The sequence below is a fragment of the Zingiber officinale genome, chromosome 9B (genome assembly GCF_018446385.1).
Source record: "Zingiber officinale cultivar Zhangliang chromosome 9B, Zo_v1.1, whole genome shotgun sequence".
NCBI classification, from domain to species: domain Eukaryota; kingdom Viridiplantae; phylum Streptophyta; class Magnoliopsida; order Zingiberales; family Zingiberaceae; genus Zingiber; species Zingiber officinale.
In genome coordinates, this window is record NC_056003.1 from 50,791,488 (window position 1) to 50,814,513 (window position 23,026).

Sequence of the window (23,026 nt, forward strand, 5' to 3'; positions counted from 1 at the left end):
TCAATCTCAGCTACTGTAACTACTGAAATCAGAAGAGCTGCTGGATGAGGTGGCTACCGTAACCAAGGTGAGCTGCTACTGGAGCCAACCAATCCACAAAATAGGACAGAACAGAGCTTCACAGCCTACAGATCCTCTCTGCTGGGTTCACCTCACAATCCAGAACTTCACCTCACTGGTAGATTCATTTGGATCAAATAGTAGCTCAAACCATGGAAATCAAAGATCACACACCCTAATCTTACCTCGACAGATTAGTCAGCGACAAGGAAGAAGAGCAAGAACGGACAACAAGGAATCGATCCTTGCCTCAAGGATCACAGCTAGGGCATAGCCGGTAGCTCCGGCCCTAGATGGCGTCAATCAAATACCACCGGCATCCATGAAACCGAGAAGAAGAAGGGAAGAAGATTCAAGAATCGATCAAGGGAGAAACCAGCACGAATCTGATCTGAACCCTTCCCCACACCAGAACAAGAAGAGTAAACGCTGAGAATAATCCTAATCTAGCTAACCTTTAATCGATAATGATCCGACGAAGCCTTTCCTCCCTAGATCACCTCCTGAGGGCGTCGCTGTCCGATCTGGCTTGAGAAGATGCAGATCGCTCCGAGAGCAACTCGAAGAAGATGAACGAGGGAGTCGACGTGAACCTTGGTCCTCACCGTGCCCTAGCCACCAAGGGGTCGTCGTTCGGCCGCATGATCCGCCGAAACTGAGACTCCTTAGTCGAAAAAGACTTGGAGCCTGCTGATTTCCGTCGAGCTCCGATGATTCCAATGGTTCTGTCGAGGTCGACGGTCGCCGGAACCCTCGCTTGCTTCGTCCGCAAGAGAGATCAAAGGGGAGAAGAGAGGATCGGGAAGGAGGAGAAGGTTCGGGTGAATAGGGTTCGGCGATGGGTTTGGGTAAGGAAAAGAAAAGAATTTATAATTTAAAACTTTTCCTCACTTAAACAGGTATCTAAAACAGGCTTTATCCGCGCCTAAAATTGATCCCCTCAAAATCCATCGTACGAGCTCCGAAAAATTCCCATAAAATTCCTAAAAATTCCGGAAAAATTTTGTAAGGCTATTTCACAAATAACTCTATTATTTAAATTTTTCCAAGATCTCACAATATGAGTAATTGTGAGATGGAGTTTACTTTGCAGTTGATACAAAACATAAGTTTTGAATTTCAAATAAATTTTTTTTTAAGATTTTTAAAATATTTTTGAAATTAAGTTTTGAAAATATTTTAAAATGAATTTGACATTAAATTCTGAAAAGATTTTAAAGTGATTTTGAAATGATTTTTTAAATAATTTTGAAATTAAATTTGAAGGATTTTAAAATGATTTTTCAAATAATTTTGAAATTTAGTTTTGAAAAGATTTAAAATGATTTTGAAATTTAGATTTAAAAAGATTTTGAAATGATTTTTCAAATAATTTTGGAATTATATTTTGAAAAGATTTTTAAATAATTTTGAAATGATTTTTCAAATAATTTTGAAATTAAGTTTTGAAAAGATTTAAAATAATTTTGAAATTTAGTTTTAAAAAGATTTAAAATGATTTTGAAATGATTTTTCAAATAATTTTCAAATTAAATTTTGAAAAGATTTTTAAATAATTTTGAAATGATTTTTCAAATAATTTTGAAATTTAGTTTTGAAAAGATTTAAAATGATTTTAAAATTTAGTTTTAAAAAGATTTAAAATGATTTTGTAAATAATTTTGAAATTAAATTTTGAAAAGATTTTTAAATAATTTTGATATTGATATTGAAAAGATTTAAAATGATTTTGAAATTTAGTTTTAAAAAGATTTAAAATGATTTTGAAATGATTTTTCAAATAATTTTGAAATTAAATTTTGAAAAGATTTTTATATAATTTTGTAATTGCTTTTTGAAATGATTTAAAATTATTTTGAAATGATTTTTCAAATAATTTTGAAATTAAATTTTGAAAAGATTTTTAAATAATTTTGAAATTTATTTTGAATAGTTTTTTTTGAAATTGATTTTGAAAATAATTTTTAAATAATTTTGAAATTGATTTTGAAAAGATTTTTAAATAATTTTGAAATTGATTTTGAAAAGATTTTTAAATAATTTTGAAATTGATTTTGAATAGTTTTTTTTTAAATTGATTTTGAAAATATTTTTTAAATAATTTTGAAATTAATTTTGAAAAGATTTTTAAATAATTTTGAAATTGATTTTGAAAAAGTTTTTAAATAATTTTAAAAATGATTTTGAAAAGATTTTTAAATAATTTTGAAATTGATTTTGAAAAAGTTTTTAAATAATTTTAAAAATGATTTTGAAAATATTTTTAAATAATTTTGAAATTGATTTTGAAAAAGTTTTTAAATAATTTTAAAAATGATTTTGAAAAGATTTTTAAATAATTTTGAAATTGATTTTGAAAAAGTTTTTAAATAATTTTAAAAATGATTTTGAAAATATTTTTAAATAATTTTGAAATTGATTTTGAAAAGTTTTTTATGAAATTTATTTTGAAAAGATTTTTAAATAATTTTGAAATTAATTTTGAAAAGTTTTTTTGAAATTTATTTTGAAAATATTTTTAAATAATTTTGAAATTGATTTTGATATGTTTTTTAAATAATTTTGAAATTGAGTTTGAAAAGATTTTTAAAATAATTTTGAAAACATTTTTTAAATAATTTTGAAATTGATTTTGAAAATATTTTTAAAAAATTTTGAAATTGATTTTGAAAAGTTTTTTAAATAATTTTGATATTGATTTTGAAAAGATTTTGAAAAGATTTTTTAAATAATTTTGAAAAGATTTTTAAATAATTTTGAAAAGTTTTTTAAATAATTTTGAAATTGATTTTGAAAAGATTTTTCAATAATTTTGAAAAGATTTTGAAAAGATTTTTAAATAAGTTTGAAATTGATTTTGATAAGTTTTTTTGAAATTGATTTTGAAAAAAATTTTAAATAATTTTGAAATTGATTTTGAAAAGATTTTTTAAATAATTTTGAAATTGATTTTGAAATAATTTTAAAAAGATTTTGAATAGATTTTTTAAATAATTTTGAAATTGATTTTGAAAAGATTTTTAAATAATTTTGAAAATATTTTGAAAAGTTTTTAAAATAATTTTGAAATTGATTTTGAAAAGATTTTTAAATAATTTTGAATATATTTTTTAAATAATTTTGAAATTGATTTTGAAAATATTTTTAAATAATTTTGAAATTGATTTTGATAAGTTTTTTTTAAATTGATTTTGAAAAGATTTTTAAATAATTTTGAAATTGATTTTGAAAAGATTTTTTAAATAATTTTGAAATTGATTTTGAAAAGTTTTTTTTTGAAATTTATTTTGAAAAGATTTTTTAAATAATTTTGAAATTGATTTTGAAAAGATTTTTAAATAATTTTGAAATTAAATTTGTATTTGAATCAATTATCAGTTTGAGTTTAATTACTTAGTGATCTCACCCAATCTAAATTTTCAATCAGGGAATCCTATAATTTTAGTGAGATGAATTGAGGTTCAATTTAAGGGTTTGGTTTAACTTTGTGTTAGATTCAGATTTAGCTTTGTGTTCAACAAGTAAGTATTTTTTGGATAAACTTCTCGGCTATGGTGAGTCACAAGGAACTCATTAAAGTAACCATGCCTTCGAGGTTTCCCAAATAGTTCTACCCATTGAGCTTAATACTAAACCTTGGTCTAACTAGTTAGGATCCATTTAAGGGTAGCTTCGGTCAGTTCCACTTGGCCAAATGCACCAGGTCGAAGCCATATCTTCCTAGACATGCGATGCCCAAGCTTCCCTAACGTACTATCATCCAAAAACTTCACCAGTACCGTGGGTCAAGTTAAACCTAGCCCATTTTATCTAACCTTAATTACCCTGCCGGGTAGTCTACTCTTGTTTACCCATTTCGGATACATTAAGTTCAGTTACCCAGTCGAGTAGTTCAGTTTGGGGGTGCCAGCTATTCTGGATCCTCCATCTATATTTGAATTCGAATTATTTTGAATTTGTAATTTAATTTTGAAGTTTTAATTTGATTTTGAATTTTGAATTTATAATTTAATTTCGAATATTTAATTTGATTTTGAATTTTGATTTTGAATTTATAATTTAATTTCAAATTTTTAATTTGATTTTGAATTTAATTTTATTTCGAATTTTTAATTTAATTTTATTTAATTTTAATAGTTTTTCTGTTAACTCCCCCTGGATCATAGTCTCGATATGACCTATCGAGATAGTATATTTGATCCTTCGGGATCCAATATTGACTAAGTCCAACTTGATTAATCAATTTGGACTTGGGGACCAATGCTTGAATTATATTTCTATTGTTTCTATTAACTAGAGACAGATATGATTTATATTTTGTTTTGGTCTTAAATCCAAGTCCGGATTTGTTGTAAATGGCTCGCTGTTTTCCAAGAATTAGATCCAAATTCTTGGAACCCAAGGTGAACTGTTCCAACGTGTCTTTGAGCTCTTTAATCTGAGTTTTCAAATTAGAATTTTCTTTCTCAAGTTGTTGGACTTGAGTCGAACTTCCAATTTGAACTGGCTCAGTTAAAGCACTCAAGTCAGTTGCTTCCTTAAGGACTGTTACCTCCTTTTGGAGCGATTTAACCCGGACGTTGGATTTAGCCAACTTCTTTAATAAGTAAGGAATTAAATTTTCTGAATCATCTAAGCTAATACTAGAAATTAGAGCACTTACAGTGATTTTGGGTCCTTCAGAAACGGATACGGATCCGTGGCTTCGCTCGGACTCGATATCTGATTCGCTCTCGGTTTCTGAATCGGGCTCGAACTCGGACTCGGTTTCAACAACATGTGCTAGTACTAGTAGAGCGAGAAGGCTCGCTTGCTCTTCTTCGTCCGATTCAGATTCATCTGATGACTCGGACCATGTTGCCTTCAGTGCTTTCTTCGTCTTGCTTGTTCCTGTAAATAACGCAACACCTTCCTCGGCCGGAATAGCATTAGTCTGCTCAACTAATTTGTTTATTAAAACATGCCTACCTATTTTCGTATCAAGAATACCTTCGTGTAGCTCAATCAGATTCTCCCACAGCTCCTTGGCGCTTGAGAATGGGTCGGCGCGATTTAGCTCCTTATTCGTTAAGCCACACTGAAGTGTATACGTTGCTTTTGCGTTTGCTTCTACCTTTTTGATAAGGCTCGCGTCCCAGTTCTCGTATGGTAGTGGCTTGCAGGCGCCGTCAGTTGGTAGTTGAAACCCGGTTTTAACGATCATCCAGACTTCAAAGTGAGTCTGGAGATACGCCTCCATCCGACCCTTCCAATCTCCGAAATCATCTCCGGAGAAGAGCGGTGGGCGAGCAGTGTTGTAGCCTTCTTGATGGGCCATTTTAGAAAGACAATCTCGCAAAATAAACACAATAAAACTTGTTCCAAGACTTAGCCTTGGATTAATAGTGTGGGAGAGAGATAAAAATAGTAATTCAGGAATTTTGAGAAAAAATAATAAAATATTATTAAAATATTATTAAAAAAATATTACCACAAATTTTTGAAAATGTAATATTTCGTTAATTCCAACCAATGGTGAAAAGATGAAAATTAATTTTTCAAAAACAGTTTTGGATGGAAAAAACAAAAGGCGTAAGGTTATATTTTTAACCTATACAAACGACAAAGCCACGAAAAATGCTTGAATGGTGGTTGCACCAGTTCAAAGCGACCCCGCTCTGATATCAATTGTTGGATCGAGACGCGCTAGAGGGGGGTGAATAGCGCTCGTGGCTATTTCGTTCGATTATCGAAAAAAACTATCGGAGTAAAATACGCAGCGAAAATGTAAATAAACACAAACATAGAGACACAGTCGTTTACTTCGTTCGGAGCCTAGATCGACTCCTACTCGAAGGCCCGCGATCCTTGATCGCTTTCCGTGGGCAACAACTAAAATATCGTGAATAAGTACAAGGAAATAAGTACAACTGGAATTGAAATAATACCGACAACAAATTAATAACTGAAGCTTCGGGTCGTCGGCGACTGCAACAACACTTTAGAGTCGTTTCTTAAGCAACACACAGCAGAAAGAAAGCTTGTCAATTGTTGAACTTCACTGCTGCTCGAAGACCCCTTATAAAGGGCATCCAAGGCGCCTTGAGAGCCTCCGAAGGCGCCTCCATAGCTCCGAGTCCACCGTGCAGATGAGCGCTGACCATTCTGCGCTTATCACCTTGAAGGCACCTTCATAGGTCTTCAAGGCGCCTTCCAAGGCGCCTTCCAAGGCGCCTCCATAGCCAACCGAGGTGCCTTCAGCCCTGCTTCTCGGCCAGGTCAGCTTTTGCACCCGAGGCGCCTCCAAGCTCCATGGACGTGCCTCGGACACTGTTCATCCAAGGTTAATCTTTGCACTTTGGTCCCTGCAAGATACATTAATCCCAAATATACCCTACAGCACAAAGTTAACACATAAAGCATAATAGAAGTGATAATGATAGTCTCCGGACTATCCGAGCCTAACTTCGGATTTTCGATCGGAAACCTTAGGTCGACCCGACGCCTACTGTTCCCTCTACGGGGAACGCGTCCTCACCTACTCCACTTAGGAGATTTACCTATTGCCAGTTCGATCCTCCAGATCGACTGGACTTTTGCTCAGCACTCGACGCTTCCGGACTTTCTGCTGGACATCTGCTTCCCGGCTAGTCCAGTCTTTCACCTGGTTCGCGACACCAGGACTTTCCACCTAGGGTTACCACCCCCTAGGACTTTTGCCTGAAGTCATCGACCTGCCAAGACTTTCCGCATAGGGTTACCACCCCCTATGACCTAGGGTTACCACCCCCTAGGGTTTTCCCTTTGCCTAACCGCAGCTAGGACTTTTCTCCACCTAGGGTTCCCACCCCCTAGGACCTAGGGTTACCACCCCCTAGGGTTTTCACCTGCTTAACTGCAGTTAGGACTTTCCTGACACACTCATTCAACATGTTAGATAACAACACACCTTAACTTTGAATCCTTTGTCATTATCAAAACTCAGGTTCGATCGTCGGATGCTTCCCGCACCAACAGTTTGGGTTTCGATGTTTGACAATACATTGAGACAATACATAAAGATTGCAAGTGCAATTGTTCATGTCAAGAGATTGTGAAGGAGAGTCAAGTAGGTCAAGGTTGACTGGATACTTGACTGGGAAATCCTAGTGAGTGAAGTTAGGTGAAAGTCCTGGTGAGTGAAGCTAGACAGATGGGAAGTCCTAGTGAGTGAAGCTAGGTGAAAGTCCTGGTGAGTGAAGTTAGGCAGATGGAAAGTCCCGGTGAAGCCGGGCAGTGGGAAAATCCTGGTGAGTGAAGCCAGGTGAAAGACCTAGTGAGTGAAGCTAGGCAGATGGAAAGACCTGGCGAGTGAAACCGGGCATGTGGAAATTTGGGTGGGTCAAGGTTGACCAGACACCTGGTGTTTGGAAGTCCAAGTAGGTCAAAGGATTGACCGGATACTTGGCAAGAGGAAATCCAGATGGATCAAGGATGACCAGACATCTGGTGGAAGGAAGTTCAAGTGGATCATGGAGGACCGGACACTTGACATGAGATGGTAAGTCCAAGTGGGTCAAGGTTGACCGGACACTTGGCGCAAAGAGAAAGTCCAGATGGGTCAAAAGTTGACCGAATTCTTAGCGATCGTAAGTCCAATAGGGAGTTGGCATGGAACTAGGAAGTTTGGACGTAGTAAACTTCCGAAGGCCATAACTTTTGACTCGGATATCGGAATGAGGTGATCTCAGATGCAAAACGAAGCTAATTTCAAGCTCTATCCAGTTTTCTACTATCCAATTGATTGTACAATCGATTGGGGGGTTCAATCGATTGGTTGACGCGAATTCATGTAGAAATGGGCTGAATCGATTGGGTAATCGATTGAAACTTCCCCAAACGATCAGTCAATCGATTGGGAGAGTTTTTGAGCGATCAGTGAGCTTCTGAATCAATCAGTTGATCGATTAAAACCTCCAATCGATCGACCGATCGATTGGAGCGCTGGAAATCGCTCGAGAAGCCTTGAATCAATCGGGTAATCGATTCAGGGCGATTCCAAGAGCACAGAGGATCTCTGGATTGATCAACCGATCGATCCAAAGCCTCCCCAATCAATTGGGAGCAATCCAATCGATTGGGATTCGACCGTTGGCATGAATAAAGCCGTTGGCGAGCGTTTTTCTGCGCACTTCTTCATCTCTTCTCCACAAGCGATCACAGCAAACCTCCACAGCGATCTTTTCTTCCTCACCGTCAGTTCTTGGTGGTTCTTGGAGGCTCATCCAAGTCAAGAGGCGAGTTAGTGGGAGTATCATTTAGTTAAAGGCCTAATTAAATGATAAATGGAATATGATATTTACTTTTTGCATTATTTCTGTTGTAGATTGTCATGTCGACAAACACGAACACCTTCTCCCTGCGTTCTATCCTTGACAAGGACAAGCTCAATAGAGCTAATTTCCTAGACTGGTACAAGAATCTGAGAATTGTTCTCACACAAGAAAGAAAACTGTACGTCCTGGAGCAGCCCATTCCCGAGGCACCTCCTGCCACTGCCATTCGAGCCGACTGAAATGCTTATAAGAAGCATCAAGATGATGCATTAGATGTGTCATGCCTCATGCCCGCGACCATGAACTCTGAACTTCAGAAGCAACACGAGTTGATGCATGCTTATGATATGGTTGAACATCTTCATCAACTATATCAAAGACAAGCGAGGCACGAGAGATTCAAGATCTCCAAGGCACTATTTCAGTGCAAGATGCAAGATGGGACTCCCGTAGGTCCATATGTGCTCAAGATAATTGGGTACATAGAAAACCTACAGAGGTTGGGATTCCCACTTGGCCAAGAGCTGGCCACAAACTTGATCTTGCAATCCTTGCCAGAGAGCTACAGTCAATTTGTCATGAATTACAACATGAACAAAATTGACAAGCCACTGCCTGAGCTGCTAAGCATGTTGAGAACTACTGAGCTCAACCTTAAGAAGGTAAAGTCCAACTCCATTTTGATGGTGTAAAAGCATAAAGGCAAGGGCAAGCCTAAAGGTAAGGGAAAGTCCCAAGCCAAGGGAAAAGGCAAGATAATGAAACCTAAAGGAGGGGTTGCCAAGGATGCTACCTGCTTCCACTGCAGTCAGACCGGGCACTGGAAGAGGAACTGTAAAGTATATCTGGAAGATCTTAAGAATAAGAGAAGTGAGACTTCTACTTCAGGTATATATGTTATAGAAGTCAATCTATCTATTTCTGCATCGTGGGTATTAAATACCGAATGTGTTTCTCACATTTGTACTAATGTGCAGGCGCTGAGAAATAGCAGGGCATTGACGAAAGGCGAGGTGGACCTACGAGTAGGCAATGGAGCACGGGTTGCTGCTGTTGCTGTAGGAACTTACTATCTATCTCTACCCTCTGGGCTTGTACTAGAATTAGATGAATGTTGTTATGTGTCTGCTCTTACTAAGAACATCATTTCAGTCTCTTGTTTGGACAAGAAAGGCTTTTCTTTTATAATAAAGAACAAATATTGTTCTATTTATTTAAAAAATATGTTCTACTGTAGTGCACTTCTGATGAACGGGCTCTATATTCTAGACTTAGAGAACCTCATCTATAAAATAAATACCAAAAGGTTCAAGTCAAATGATATGAACCAAACATATCTCTGACATTGTCGCTTAGGTCATATAAATGAGAATCGCTTATCCCAGCTCCATAAAGATGGTTTGCTGGACTCATTTTATTTTGAATCATATGAGACATGCGAGTCATGCCTACTAGGCAAGATGACCAAGACTTCCTTTAGTGGACACAGCGAAAGAGCGACTAACTTGTTAGGACTTATACATAGTGATATATGTGGCACTTTCAATGTCGCTGCCAGAGGTGGTTATATGTACTTCATTACATTTACTGATGACTTCAGTAGATATGGTTATGTGTATTTGATGACACATAAGTCACAATCCTTTGAAAAGTTCAAAGAATTCAAGAATGAAGTACAAAACCAGCTGGGCAAGAGTATTAAGATACTTCGATCAGATCGAGGTGGTGAATACCTTAGCCATGAGTTTCGTGACTATCTAGCTGAGTGTGGGATTCTATCCCAACTCACTCCTCCTGGAACACCACAGTAGAATGGTGTATCCGAAAGGAGGAATCGTACCCTATTAGATATGGTACGGTCTATGATGAGTCACACAGATCTTCCTATGTCTTTTTGGGGATATGCTCTAGACACAGCAGCCTTCACACTTAACCGTGTTCCATCCAAGGCGGTGATAAAGACACCATATAGGATGTGGACTGAGAGAGATGCCCAGATGTCTTTTATGAGGATTTGGGGTTGTGAGACTTACGTTCGACGTCAAGTCGCGGATAAATTGGGACCTAAATCTGATAACTGCTATTTTATAGGATATCCCAAGGAAACGAAGGGATATTACTTCTACATTCCCAGTCAACACAAAGTGTTTGTGGCTAAGACTGGGGTATTTCTAGAAAGGGACTTTGTTTCTAGAAAAACTAGTGGGAGTACGTTCCATCTTGAAGAAGTTCAAGATATGGACCATAGCACTGAAGCCTTGAAGGAAGTTGAACTTGAACCACAAAATGTTGTGGATGATGAGATTGTTCGATAAGGAGTTGAGGAACAACAACCAATTCAAGTAGACCTACCTCTTCGCAAATATGACAGGATACATCGTCAGCCTGAGAGATAGTCATTTCTCTTATCTGACCATGATGACGTTATGCTCGTTGAGAATGAGCCTACCTCCTATCAGGAAGCTGTGATGAGACCAGATTCTGAGAAATGGCTAGAGGCCATGAGATCCGAGATGGAATCCATGTACACCAACCAAGTATGGACTTTGGTTGAGCCACCTGAAGGCATCAAACTCATTGGGTGTAAGTGGGTCTTTAGAAGAAAGACTGACATGGATGGAGTTATTACCTATAAGGGTCGCTTGGTAACTAAAGGTTTCAAGCAAATTCATAGTATTGACTATGATGAAACCTTTTCTCCAGTAGCGATGTTTAAGTCCATTCAGATCATGCTTGTTATTGCAGCATACCACGATTATGAGATCTGGTAGATGGATGTCAAAACTCCGTTTCTAAATGAAAACTTGCTCGAGGATGTATACATGACACAACCTGAGGATTTTGTAGATCCACAGTATACTGGCAGAGTATGTAAGCTGCATAAGTCCATTTATGGACTAAAGCAAGCTTCTTGAAACTGGAATCTTCGATTCGAGGATGCGATCAAATAGTTTGTGTTCATCAAGAATGAAGATGAACCCTGTGTCTACAAGAAGGTTGTTGGGAATACAGTTGTCTTCCTTGTATTGTATTTGGATGACATACTACTCATTGGAAATGGCATCCCTTTGTTGCAGTCTGTAAAGACTTGGCTGGGGAATTGTTTCTCAATAAAGGACTTAGGTGAAGCAACCTATATTCTAGGCATAAAGATCTATAAAGATAGATCTAAGAGATTGCTTGGCCTAAGTCAAAGTACATATATTGACACATTATTACTACAGTTTGCCATGCATAATTCCAAGAAAGGATTTCTGCCGATGTCACATGGTGTGAGTCTTTCGAAGACTCAAAGTCCCTCTTCTAAAGAGAAGAGAGACTGCATGGATAAGATCCCTTATGCCTCAGCCATAGGATCTATCATGTATGTCATGTTATGTACTCGTCCTAATGTTTCGTATGCTTTGAGCATGACGAGCATATACCAGTCAGATCCAGGTGAGCATCACTAGATAGCGGTCAAGAATATTCTTAAGTACTTAAGAAGGACTAAAGGATATTTCTTGATATTTGGAGGCGATGACGAGCTAGCTCAAAGGGGTTACAGTGATGTCAGCTTCCAAACTGACCAGGATGATTATAGATCGTAGTCTGGGTTCGTGTTTTGCTTGAATAGTGGTGCTGTGAGCTGGAAGAGTTCGAAGCAGGACACAGTTGCTGATTCTACAACAGAGGCCAAGTATATTGCTGCATCAGAAGCAGCAAAGGAGGCAGTTTAGATCCGCAAGTTCATTACTGAGCTTGGGGTGGTTCCTAGCATAGCTGATCCTATAGAACTCTATTGTGACAACAATGGAGCAATTGCGCAGGCTAAGGAACCTCGCTCACACCAGTGGACCAAACATATACTACGGCGCTTCCATCTCATTCGAGAGATCATCGATAGAGGAGATGCGAAGATTTACAGAATACCCATAGAAACTAACGTCACTGATCCCTTGACCAAGGCTTTGGCACAGAGAAAGCATGATAGTCACACTAGGTCATTGGGCCTTAGAGCCTAAACTGATTGGCACTAGTCCTAGTGGGAGATTGTTAGTTAGAGCCCTAGAGTCAATCATATGATGATTGTTGTATGGACTCGATGTATCATATTCCTATATATTTATAAAGGCATTTCTTTATGGTTATTATACTTACTTGTATTTGTGCCAAATAACTAAGTATAATAGCGTCCTTGAGTAGAAGGTTCTCATCTATATCAATCGATTGGTTGAATTGATAGTGAGATGATATAGAGAACACTACTCTTAATCATTCCTAGTCAAGTATTAACATTCAGGGACAATGTTAATGCGATGAGACTAGCATGTAGGTCAACTCGATGACTTGATCTCACAAGTCATGGATATAGAGATATCAAGTTGACACATGGGTATGCATTGGAGAAAATATACTGAATGACATGCCATGAGAAAGTATCATGGATCGTTATATGAGTGTCATATACTTTCTCATGTGACTATTAGTATGACTATCAGTCCTTGGACCTGAAGTCACCATGGTTTCCTACATAAGGAGTTACATACTTTGGTTTCGTCAAACGTCACCCGTAACTGGGTGGACTATAAAGGTGATTACTGGGTATGTAACAAATTATGCGGAGGGATGTGAGTGATGTAGATGGGATCTATCCCTCCTATATGACAGGAGTGACATCATGATTCTTGATAGAGTGAGACCACTATGTGCATGGCTATGCCCAAAAGAGTCAATATGAGATATTGAGCTCATTTGTTTAGAATGAGTCTACTTGGAGTTCAAGATATAGATTGATTAGAAGATGACACGGTCTATGCCTCATTTGATCAATCTAGATGTCAAGGATATAAGGACATTGTCACATATTGTGAGAGTCACAATTAGTAGTCACAAAAGTGATGTTGGATCTCAACATTCTTGTAACTTGGGTAGTAATGATGTGTTGCTAGATACCGCTCATTAGTTATGCTCCTAATGGGTTTAGGAACATTGTCAACGTTACAAGAACCTATAGGGTCACACACAAAGGGCAATTAGATGGAGAATAGGTTCATATGATGGACTAAGAGGATTAGGTTCATGTGATGAACCAAATTGGATTAAGAGTAATCCAAATTAGACTAATTGAGTTGGACTCAATTTGATTCATGTATCCAATGAGTCTTATTTAGATTATAACTCATTGAATCAATTTAATTCAATGAATAGAGATTCATTAAATCAAATTGACTTGAATCAATGGTTAGATTTGATCAACCATGGGAGATAAATGAGTCAAGTTTGACTTGACTTGAGAGGGAAGATGAAGGGTTAAGTTTGACTTGACCAAATGTCACTTCATTGTGGCATAGCATGGGGGTCGGCCAATGATGATGTTCCACATCATCATAGCTACATCAAGTGTGTGCCACCTCATGAGGGAGACCAAGAGTCATGACTCTTGGTATTACATGGAGGTATATAACCTCTCATAAGTGGTCGACCACTTAATGGTGAGTAAAGCAATTGTGTGCTCATTGAAGTCTTCTTCTTCCTCCTCTCATTCTCTTGTTCTCTCCCTCTCCTCCATTGCCGAGCCACCCAAGAGTGCTAGCACACTCTAAGTGGTTCTTCTCCACCTTTTGTCTGTGTTGATACTTTTAGAGGGGTGTACACTTGACACCCTACGAGATCCGACAACTCTTGGATGAGCGGGATAAGCGAAGGGCTTCACAACAAAGGTATAATCTTTTTTCATGTAGATCTAAAGTAGATCTAGTGTAGAAACATGTACATGATTTAATTTTAAATATATCTTCGCACGGATCCGTGGCTAGCTTCGAGGTTTCCACAATGCAAAAAGTGATTTTTGCGGCTCGAATTGCTAACATTTGCCACTAATAACTCGTGGGCAGTCCGAAATATAAGGGTCCCTATCTATGGGAGAATGCTCTACCACGAATAACTCATGTGCAGCCATGATGTAACTATCTAGCTAGGGGTTACGGGAGAACGCTCAATCATGAATAACTCGTGGGTTGTCTAAGGTAACAACCTATATCTAGGAGAGGAAGGGTTCATCCACAGACCACATGTATACAATCAAGCAATGAGCAAACAATAGCATCACTACGACGCTCTCACACCCAAAGGGAGAAGTAGTCGATAGCATGCATGCAACAAGAAATAACATGACTATGATGTTCTCACACCCGAAGGGAGAAGTAGTTGATAACATGCATGCATCACCTTGAGGAGCAGGATACAAATAATCCTATTACCATATATGCATACCTATGCAATGTACACAATCACAACCAACCAAACAAATCAATTGTAGTACACGTCACACACATGTCCACATCTATAAATCATGTATACATTACCATGTTGAACCTCCTAGGGTACACGCCACACACATGTATACATCTATAAATCATATGAACAACTACATGTCAATCATACATGCCACACACGTGTATACATCTATAATCATATGAATAGCTATATGTCAATCATACATGTCACACACGTGCCTAATAGATACATGATTATGCAACATCATGCATGATCCTATCGTACACACCACACACGTGTGCACACTACAAGAGTATGGAAACAAAGGAGACTACATCGATATAAACTGATTAACTCAAAGTACAAGCAAACAAATATCAAGCATCAGGTAACATGTGAATAGAGTCAAGCAAAATAGAGCTATTACTTTGAAGAAAACATATCATGCACCAAGGTCAATATCTACTAAAGAGTCTAAGAAGAAATACCCACCTCATTATAGAAAATCCAAATCATCCTTAGATTCAATGCTCCATCTCGAGTACGAATCCTAGCATACATATAACACAATTATTCATCAAAGTCTACCACAAATCCAATAGCTTAAACTCAAATCCCAACTCAATTACGAAAGCCTAATTGGATTCACCTAAAGGTTCCCCCTTTCCCTCCCCATTCTAAACAACATTCCTTTGAAGCATTTAATGAATAAAACTTAATCCATCAATCCATTTCAAATCTCAATCCTTGATGTTAACACCCCATTAATATTCACAACATCCATATAATCCATAATAAATCAATTAACCTCAATTCCATTAATCAACTCACCATAGATTGCTTAATCAAATCTTTAAATTTGTTAATCAACATATCACTCAAATTAATCATCCCTATTAATTAGAAGTGGATGAATCAAATCCAATTACTAAACCTAAGCAATTTGTTCATCCAATACCTCAACAATCAACAATTGGATTATTGACATACTCAAATTCATTTCACGAATCTATATGATCAGAACTTAGGGAAGGCAAGTTTGTTACCTAACAGCTACTTCGGTAGTGGCTCACTATTCCAGCAGCACAACAGAGTGATAGTCTAATATTTTGGCCATAGCGACCTTCACAATGACTCGCGGACTCTCATCCAGTAGTAGCTCACTGAAATTCGGTAGACAGTAGTGGTGACCGAAATAGAGGTGAGGTAGTGGAGGGATGGAGAAGGGGCTAGTGGCGACAGCCCATGCTTGCAATCGAAAACAAATTAGGGCTGACGAGAGAGGCATCAGATCTGTGGCGTCGCCAAGCGGAGGGGAAGCGGAAGGCTCAACACAACCAGAGAGCAAGAGGGCTCAACTGAAGGTAGTGGAGGCTTTTCCATCGGCCACAAGGCAAGCGGCAGTGTGGGCAGCTTCACTCGACGTCGGCGACGATGAATCGGGGTAGAGGAGAACTCACGAGAGGGAGTGGAGCGGCGTGAGAGAAAATGAGGAGAGGAAAATAAAACTTACGGTTCGATTAATGAACTTAGGTTTATATACCAATCAACTCCTCATTTAATTTGGTATTCCAAACAGACTTTCTCAAAGCCTATAAATTTATCTCTTAAATTTGATATATAACCTTCGTTTAAATCCAGAAAAAATTATAAATATTTCTAGAAAATTCTATAGGATTATTCCTCAATTAATCCATATAATTTTATTATTATTTATGTGTTGAATCTAACATCTAGTGGGGCTAGATAGTAAAAGATCTAGTTAGGAATTAGGCAATCGAAGTCCTAGAGGGGCTAGGTAAGGGAGAGATCAAAGTGGGTCATGGAGAACCAAGCATTTGACATGAGACCATAAGTCCAAGTGGATCACGGAGGATCGGACACTTGGCATGAGACAGTAAGTCAAATTGTATCATAGAGAACTAGACACTTGTCACAAATGAAAATTCAAGTGGGTTATGGAGGACCGAACACTTGGCATGAGATAGGAAGTCCAAGTGGATCAAAGGTTGATAGGATATTTAGTGAAGAAGTCTTGACAGGTCAAGGTTGATCATATGTTGGACAACGGGAAGTCCCAATAGGTCATGGATGACTGAATGTTGGGTAAAGAAAGTCCTGGTAGGTTGAGGTTTATTATCAGATACTAGGCAAGATATGAATTCAGCACAGAAAGGCTAAAATTAGGGTTAGTAATCGATTGCAAGAAGTGTAATCGATTGATAGCCGCTAAACCCAGAATTCTGGATTTGCATACTCGGATTGATTGGTCTCATCGATTTACAGGTTCTACCCAATCATGAATATAGATATTTGAGAGAGTTAAAAGTGTGAAAAAATAGAATCTTGTTATGATTCCCAATTCAAAAGTTATGACCCTTTAAAATTTAAAAAATCCTCTTAGGCCGATCCTGCATCAGCAACACACTTGTTCCTTCGACATGTTATGAAGCTTTGAACTTCCACAAAACATAATAAATGACAATTTTAAACCAAGCTTGTAAATTGTTAGGGATGAATTTAAATTACTCTACAAGTTTTCATCCCCAGAGTGAAGGGGAAATTGAGCAGATAATCAATGGGCTACTTAAGCTTTACTTAAGGAACTATGTGAGCCTTTATTAGCTAGATTAGGCTTAGTTTCTTGATATGGCCTAATTCTCCTACAACTACAATGTTGTGAGGCGACAAATAAAATTCCATTTGAGACTATGATTGGGTTGCTAGCAATCCATGACACCCAATGCGAGAAGCCCAACAAACCATATGTTAACTAAGGAGTGACATGAGCAAGTTGATATTTCAAGGGTTTATTTGGGCAAAGCCACTAAGAAGAAGAAATTGGCAAATACGAAGAGGTGACATGTAGAGTTCAGGGCATGATACTGGTGAAACTCCTGCTCCAACAATTTAACTCCTTACTAAATGTACACAATTAGTTTCTAAGAAGACATACAAATCCCTTTGTAGTTATTAATCTTATGAATAAAGCATCTTACCAAATATAGCTTCCATCGAAGCTCAAGATTCATCCGATCTTTTATGTGAACATTCTCAAGTCTTATCACTAAGACCAAGATGAGGTGAGTATAATCATCTTTTGCTACAACTAAAACCAAGATGACCCAAGGAAAAATAAGTCCAATCGCACGCCAATAGATCAATGTTGTCGCCTCCTTCAATAAAGATGTGGAGTACATCGTTGAAGACAAGATCATTCAAAGGAGAGAGGCAAATTGAACATAGTACTTGCTAAAGTGAAATAATCTACTAGATACTAAGACAAATTTGTCTTAGGCGAGTTGGGATGAGAGGATGCCTTATGACAATTCACTAGGTGTACAAGTGCATGCTACAAAAAAATACTCGCCAAAGATTTCACGAGCTTAGGGGAGAGAATGTCCTAATTCTCATCCAATTTCAACTCAAAAGAGGTTGTCAGGTCGATCACTTGTTGAGTCGATCACTTGTTGGGTTGGTTGCTTGTCGAGTGATCCTGCCCGCGAACGTCTGCGTGTGATTCACCGATGAGTTGGCTCTATTACAACTTAATTGTAAATCATCGAGTAACAATGAGGATGATGAGGTGGTGAGAAGCCTAAATAAAGGTAAACAAGAAGAAGAGGGTCAGAATGATGACCAGGGATTCCTTGGGGCAACCACTCCGACGCTCAAGTTATAGAGTGAAGAAGATGAGTATTAGAGTTTTGCTGTACGTATGTGTGTGTATGTACCTTGGATGTCGAAAATGACTACCTTTTATAGGAAGATCATCGACTTTTTCCTTCTGTTCCTCTCCTTATGTTGTCATTATTTAATTTCTTAAGTGATGTGAGACTTGTTAACATCACTATTTTTTTCCTGAAATAATTCAAGATTTGTGCGATGATTTTTTTCCCTAAAATAATCTAAGATTTGTGTGATAATTTATTCTTTTCCTGAAAGAATCCTACTTCCTATGTCACCAAGAAGCCAAGAGACCAAAGAGGCAATGGTCTAGGAGTCAAGAGACTGAGGAGTTGGGTGGTTTGAGGGTTGAGAAACCAAGGAGTCGAGAGGCTCGAGAGTCAAGAGACTAAGGAGCTTGGAGGCCCAAGAGGCCAAGAGGATGAGGAGTCGGGAGGCCCGAGAGGCTAGGAGGCTGAGGAGTTGAGATGCCCTAAACTTTCCTCTATTGGAACCACCTCAGTAGCTTTCACCAATCCTCTTTTATTCATGTAACACCTATTGATCATTTCTCAGATCATCGAGTTTATGACTTGGGTAAGAAAGTGATTATCCTGTGGGCAAGATAAGAAGGGTTGGGGGAGAAAGTAAGAAGAGAACACAAAGAATATCAAAGAGAAAATCGGTTGTTTTCTAAAAAAAACTTTATTAATAATTGAGAGATAATTCGTCATATAGTTAGACATGTGTTTATATAGACTCTATATCCTAAGACTAAGAAAGGAAATAAATCCTGATATATATACCTCAATTCCAATCTTGTAGAGAAAGAAAAGTGGTCTTCCTAGAAAAGGAAATTTCTTAACATAAATTAAAATTAATAGAATAGGACACTAATATAGACAAACTAGGACCTATAAATATAAAAAATATCAAAATTATCCTAAATACCATAAAAATGAAAATCACTAAAAATAACAAACATGTTCCGAAAAGGACCTAAATGGTAAAATTTGGACCTAAAATTTGATGGTTATGGCTTCCAAGTAACGAATGTAGATTTTAAAATGTAGTACCAAAATTTGCATGTATGATCATTGGCAAAATCTGATTTTAAATCCTAAATTAAAAATTATGACTCTTTGAAATTTAGGTTGATCATGCATCAATTTATCACTTGTCAAGTTGATAGGCTAGAATACGACCCCTAGTCTTAGGTCATGACCTTCCCACACTTCTCTCTCTTATATATCCCTTTGACCTAGCTTTTTGAGCCCCACTACTTTGCATTATCGAGTACACATATTAGACAAGTTGATAGGCTAGAATACGACCCCTAGTCTTAGGTCATGACCTTCCCACACCTCTCTCTCTTATATATCCCTTTGACCTAGCTTTTTGAGCCCCACTACTTTGCATTATCGAGTACACATATTCGAGAATGTGATTGGGTCTAGCCTTCACTTCTACAAATTCACCTCTGCAGGTTGACCTACTGAGCGGAGGCCTAGACGAGTCCTCTGGGCTCAGGTTTCCCCAAGGCAAGGACAAGCTGAGCGGGCTTTACCAAATGGGCTCCTTCCTTAGTTACCTGTCAAGAAGAAGAGACCCTCTATAGACCAGTCAGTAAGGACCCTCCATGTACCCTCAAGACTACCTTTCCCTGTCATCATTATCTTACTGTGGCAAAAGGTAAAATCATTCGCCCTAACGTCTTCGTCACACCCGACTTAAAATCATCACGAGAGAAATAAATCACAATATCCTGAACGAGCATGTGACAGATGGGATGAATTGCACAGAGACCGGGATCATCATTATCTTACTGATCATTATTATCATCGATAAATGATATTTATTGACCATGAATTACAGGCAAACTTTGATGATTTTTTTAGTCGATTATCTAAATTTACCAGCTAAAAATGTATTTATTGACCAATTTTTTTGACAAATAAATTATGATTTTTCTTGTTTTGACTTCGATTGACGGGTAGGGAGAAATGTTATCACCATTATCTTTATTGAGCCCATCTAGTCACTGATAGCCAATAGCTTGCTTCCCCTCCTCGTGTTATCTCTTTTACTAACCATATAGTAATAAACAAAACATAGTTCCTCAACAATTACACATTTTGAAAGAAGGAAATTTTAAATAATTAATAAAAAAAGTTGAATCCATATATAATTTTTTTAAAAAAGATAAATATATATCATCAAACGTAATATACCTGTGTTCAAAAATAATTAGTCATACTATGATGAAGTACTAGATTTGAGTAGTTATCCAACATATATGGTGTCATATATATGTATTTGTACTCTCATGGATATCATCCTCATGGTCAAAGTATCGCCATCAAACATACAAACATCACTTGCCTCTTGTCTCTCACAAGTCATGAATGGCATGGAATCCATACATAATTGAAGGGAGAGAAAGAGGCCAACATACAAAGTTCACCATCTCACTTCCTTAGCTCAATCTTGCAAGATGAAAATGATATCCACCAAAAAGTTTTCTTGTCCTTTCCTAAGCTTTGTAGTGGTGGACAAAGAGGCAAATACCACCCACACTCCTATTCCTCTTCAATAATATACATGAGCACTTTACATGTTAATGCGTAAGATTGTAGGCCATGCATTGTGTTAGCCATTTTTCTTGATTGAAAGGGATATGAAAAAGCACATGAGTTCCAAGTCTTAGATTCATAGGCCCTTTATCTTGTCGACTTCCATTAGGTGATTGTAGCAACCGAAAGGAAATTTTATAATTAAGCTTTTGTTTGCTTGTTATCGCTTGTTCTACCAATGCTATTGTTTGTTTATGAATGCATGTGCTGGTTTTGCGAAGGATTTCAACTTAAAATCATGACCATTTTTTTTATTATGTCTAGTCCGACATCTAGAAATAATGAGGCATAGATAGGTGTAAGTGATTGGGCATGCATAAGCTAGTCGATTAAATAATTTCAATTTTAAGATTTTTGACGTTTATATAATTTATTTAATTTATTTGGAATGCATAAGCCACTAAATTTAATGATTTTTGAGGTAATCAGTTACTTAGGGTCAAAATTCACTGATGACTTAACATGATCTAGATTCGAAAACTTTGAATATGGTCAGGCTTTTCAAGAATACATAAATCTTATTTTAGAGTGAATATGATGAACTTAAGTTCATTAGTGATTTTGTGCTAAAACTATATAAACCAAAATTTATTTTAGAAACTTATAGGAGTCTAAATATGTTTGGAACTAAGGTTGATGGATATTGTCACACTCATAAAAGTCCTAGGAATATATAGGTTTTGGTTTAGAGTGAATTTTAAAATCATAAATGAAATTGATTGGATAATGTTCAAATCTTTGGAAATTGTAATTAAATTAAAATTTCATATTAAAAATATATGAAAAAGATCATGAATTTAAAAGATGAAAAATATCTTCATTGTTATGAGACATTTTGAGTAGAGCTCAAAAATAAATCCATGAGAGATTAAGTCCAGAGTAGACAATATCATACCATTATGAATATGATTTTTTTTTTTAGTTCTAACAAGTGGTATCAGAGCCATGATTCAGACAGGATGTCATACGGGGTGACCTTGAATGAAGTTGAGAGGAGGTCCAAAGTAGGTCAAGAATGACCGGATGCTTAAGGACAGACTCGGAGTAGATCAATAGTGACTAGATGCTTAAGGGGAGGCCCAGAGAAGATCAAAAGTGACTAGATACTTGTAGGCATGTGGGGAGGGCCGAAGTAGGTCAAAAGTGATCAGATGCTTACGGAAAAATCTGTGTAGGATCGAAAAAGAACTGGAGGGGGTGAATATCACACTTCACTTTTTCATAATTTTTGAAAAGTACACAATAGAATAAAATAAAGACAAGCACGAAAAAACACGTTTCTTTTTACTTTGTTCACAGCCTATGTTGCTAGTCCAAGACCAGCAATTGTTGATCATTTTCGATAGACAATCCACTATCAATTAGTCATTTACAAAAGATTAGGAGCAGTAACAAGTTTACCGTCTTTATAAAGAACGTACAAAAGGACCAATGCAAATAAAAAATTAAATTGACATGAAGACAAGATCCAAAGTAGAGTGTCAATGTCGGAGCAACATTTCAATGTCAAAATGATGTTTTTGAAGCGTAGAGCACTTGAAGAAGCATAAGAAATTATTGTATCTTTGCTATGGTTGAATACTGCTTATATAAGGCATTTGTAGCATCTCAAATGACCTAGGGTGCCTCAGAGTAACGATGCACTATTGCATTATCCTCTTACAGATGAGATTTTTTATCCGGGCGCACCTGGACAACCCGAGTCACCCCCAAGCATCCTAGGGTGACCCCATACCATTTGGGACGCCCCTGGGCTACCAAGGGTGCCCTAGATCATTCTCTAAGGGTCTAGTTATTTGCTTTGTTAAGATCGGTGGACCGGCTAGAGGGGTGAATAACCTGTAAATAAAAATTTCAAATCTCTTGCTTCTAACTTAGAAAGGATACACAAATTAATTAACAAACAATAAATAATGCATTAATTGAAAAGAGGCTAAAAGATGTACTTGGTTTACAACACTTGGGTTGCTAGTCCAAGAACTATGCAAGCTCACTATTCGTCTTCTTCTTTGAGCAAAGCGTTGGAGGTGGAGTAGCCTCTTACAAGAGTTGAAAGAACTAATAAAAATAAATACAGAACTAGAAATTGAAATACCGAGCGAAATATTTATTTTG

The 23,026-nt window shown here is 37.1% G+C and overlaps 1 long non-coding RNA gene across 1 annotated transcript; it reads right to left on the reverse strand.

Moving 5' to 3' along the window:
• Window positions 1-14,800: 14,800 nt before the first annotated feature.
• Window positions 14,801-16,117, reverse strand: LOC122024316. The gene is made up of 2 exons (XR_006123391.1): window positions 15,659-16,117; window positions 14,801-15,162 (listed from the first exon to the last, which is right to left on the reverse strand). It is a non-coding gene; the product is annotated as an uncharacterized LOC122024316 (long non-coding RNA).
• Between the last annotated feature and the right edge of the window lie 6,909 nt (window positions 16,118-23,026).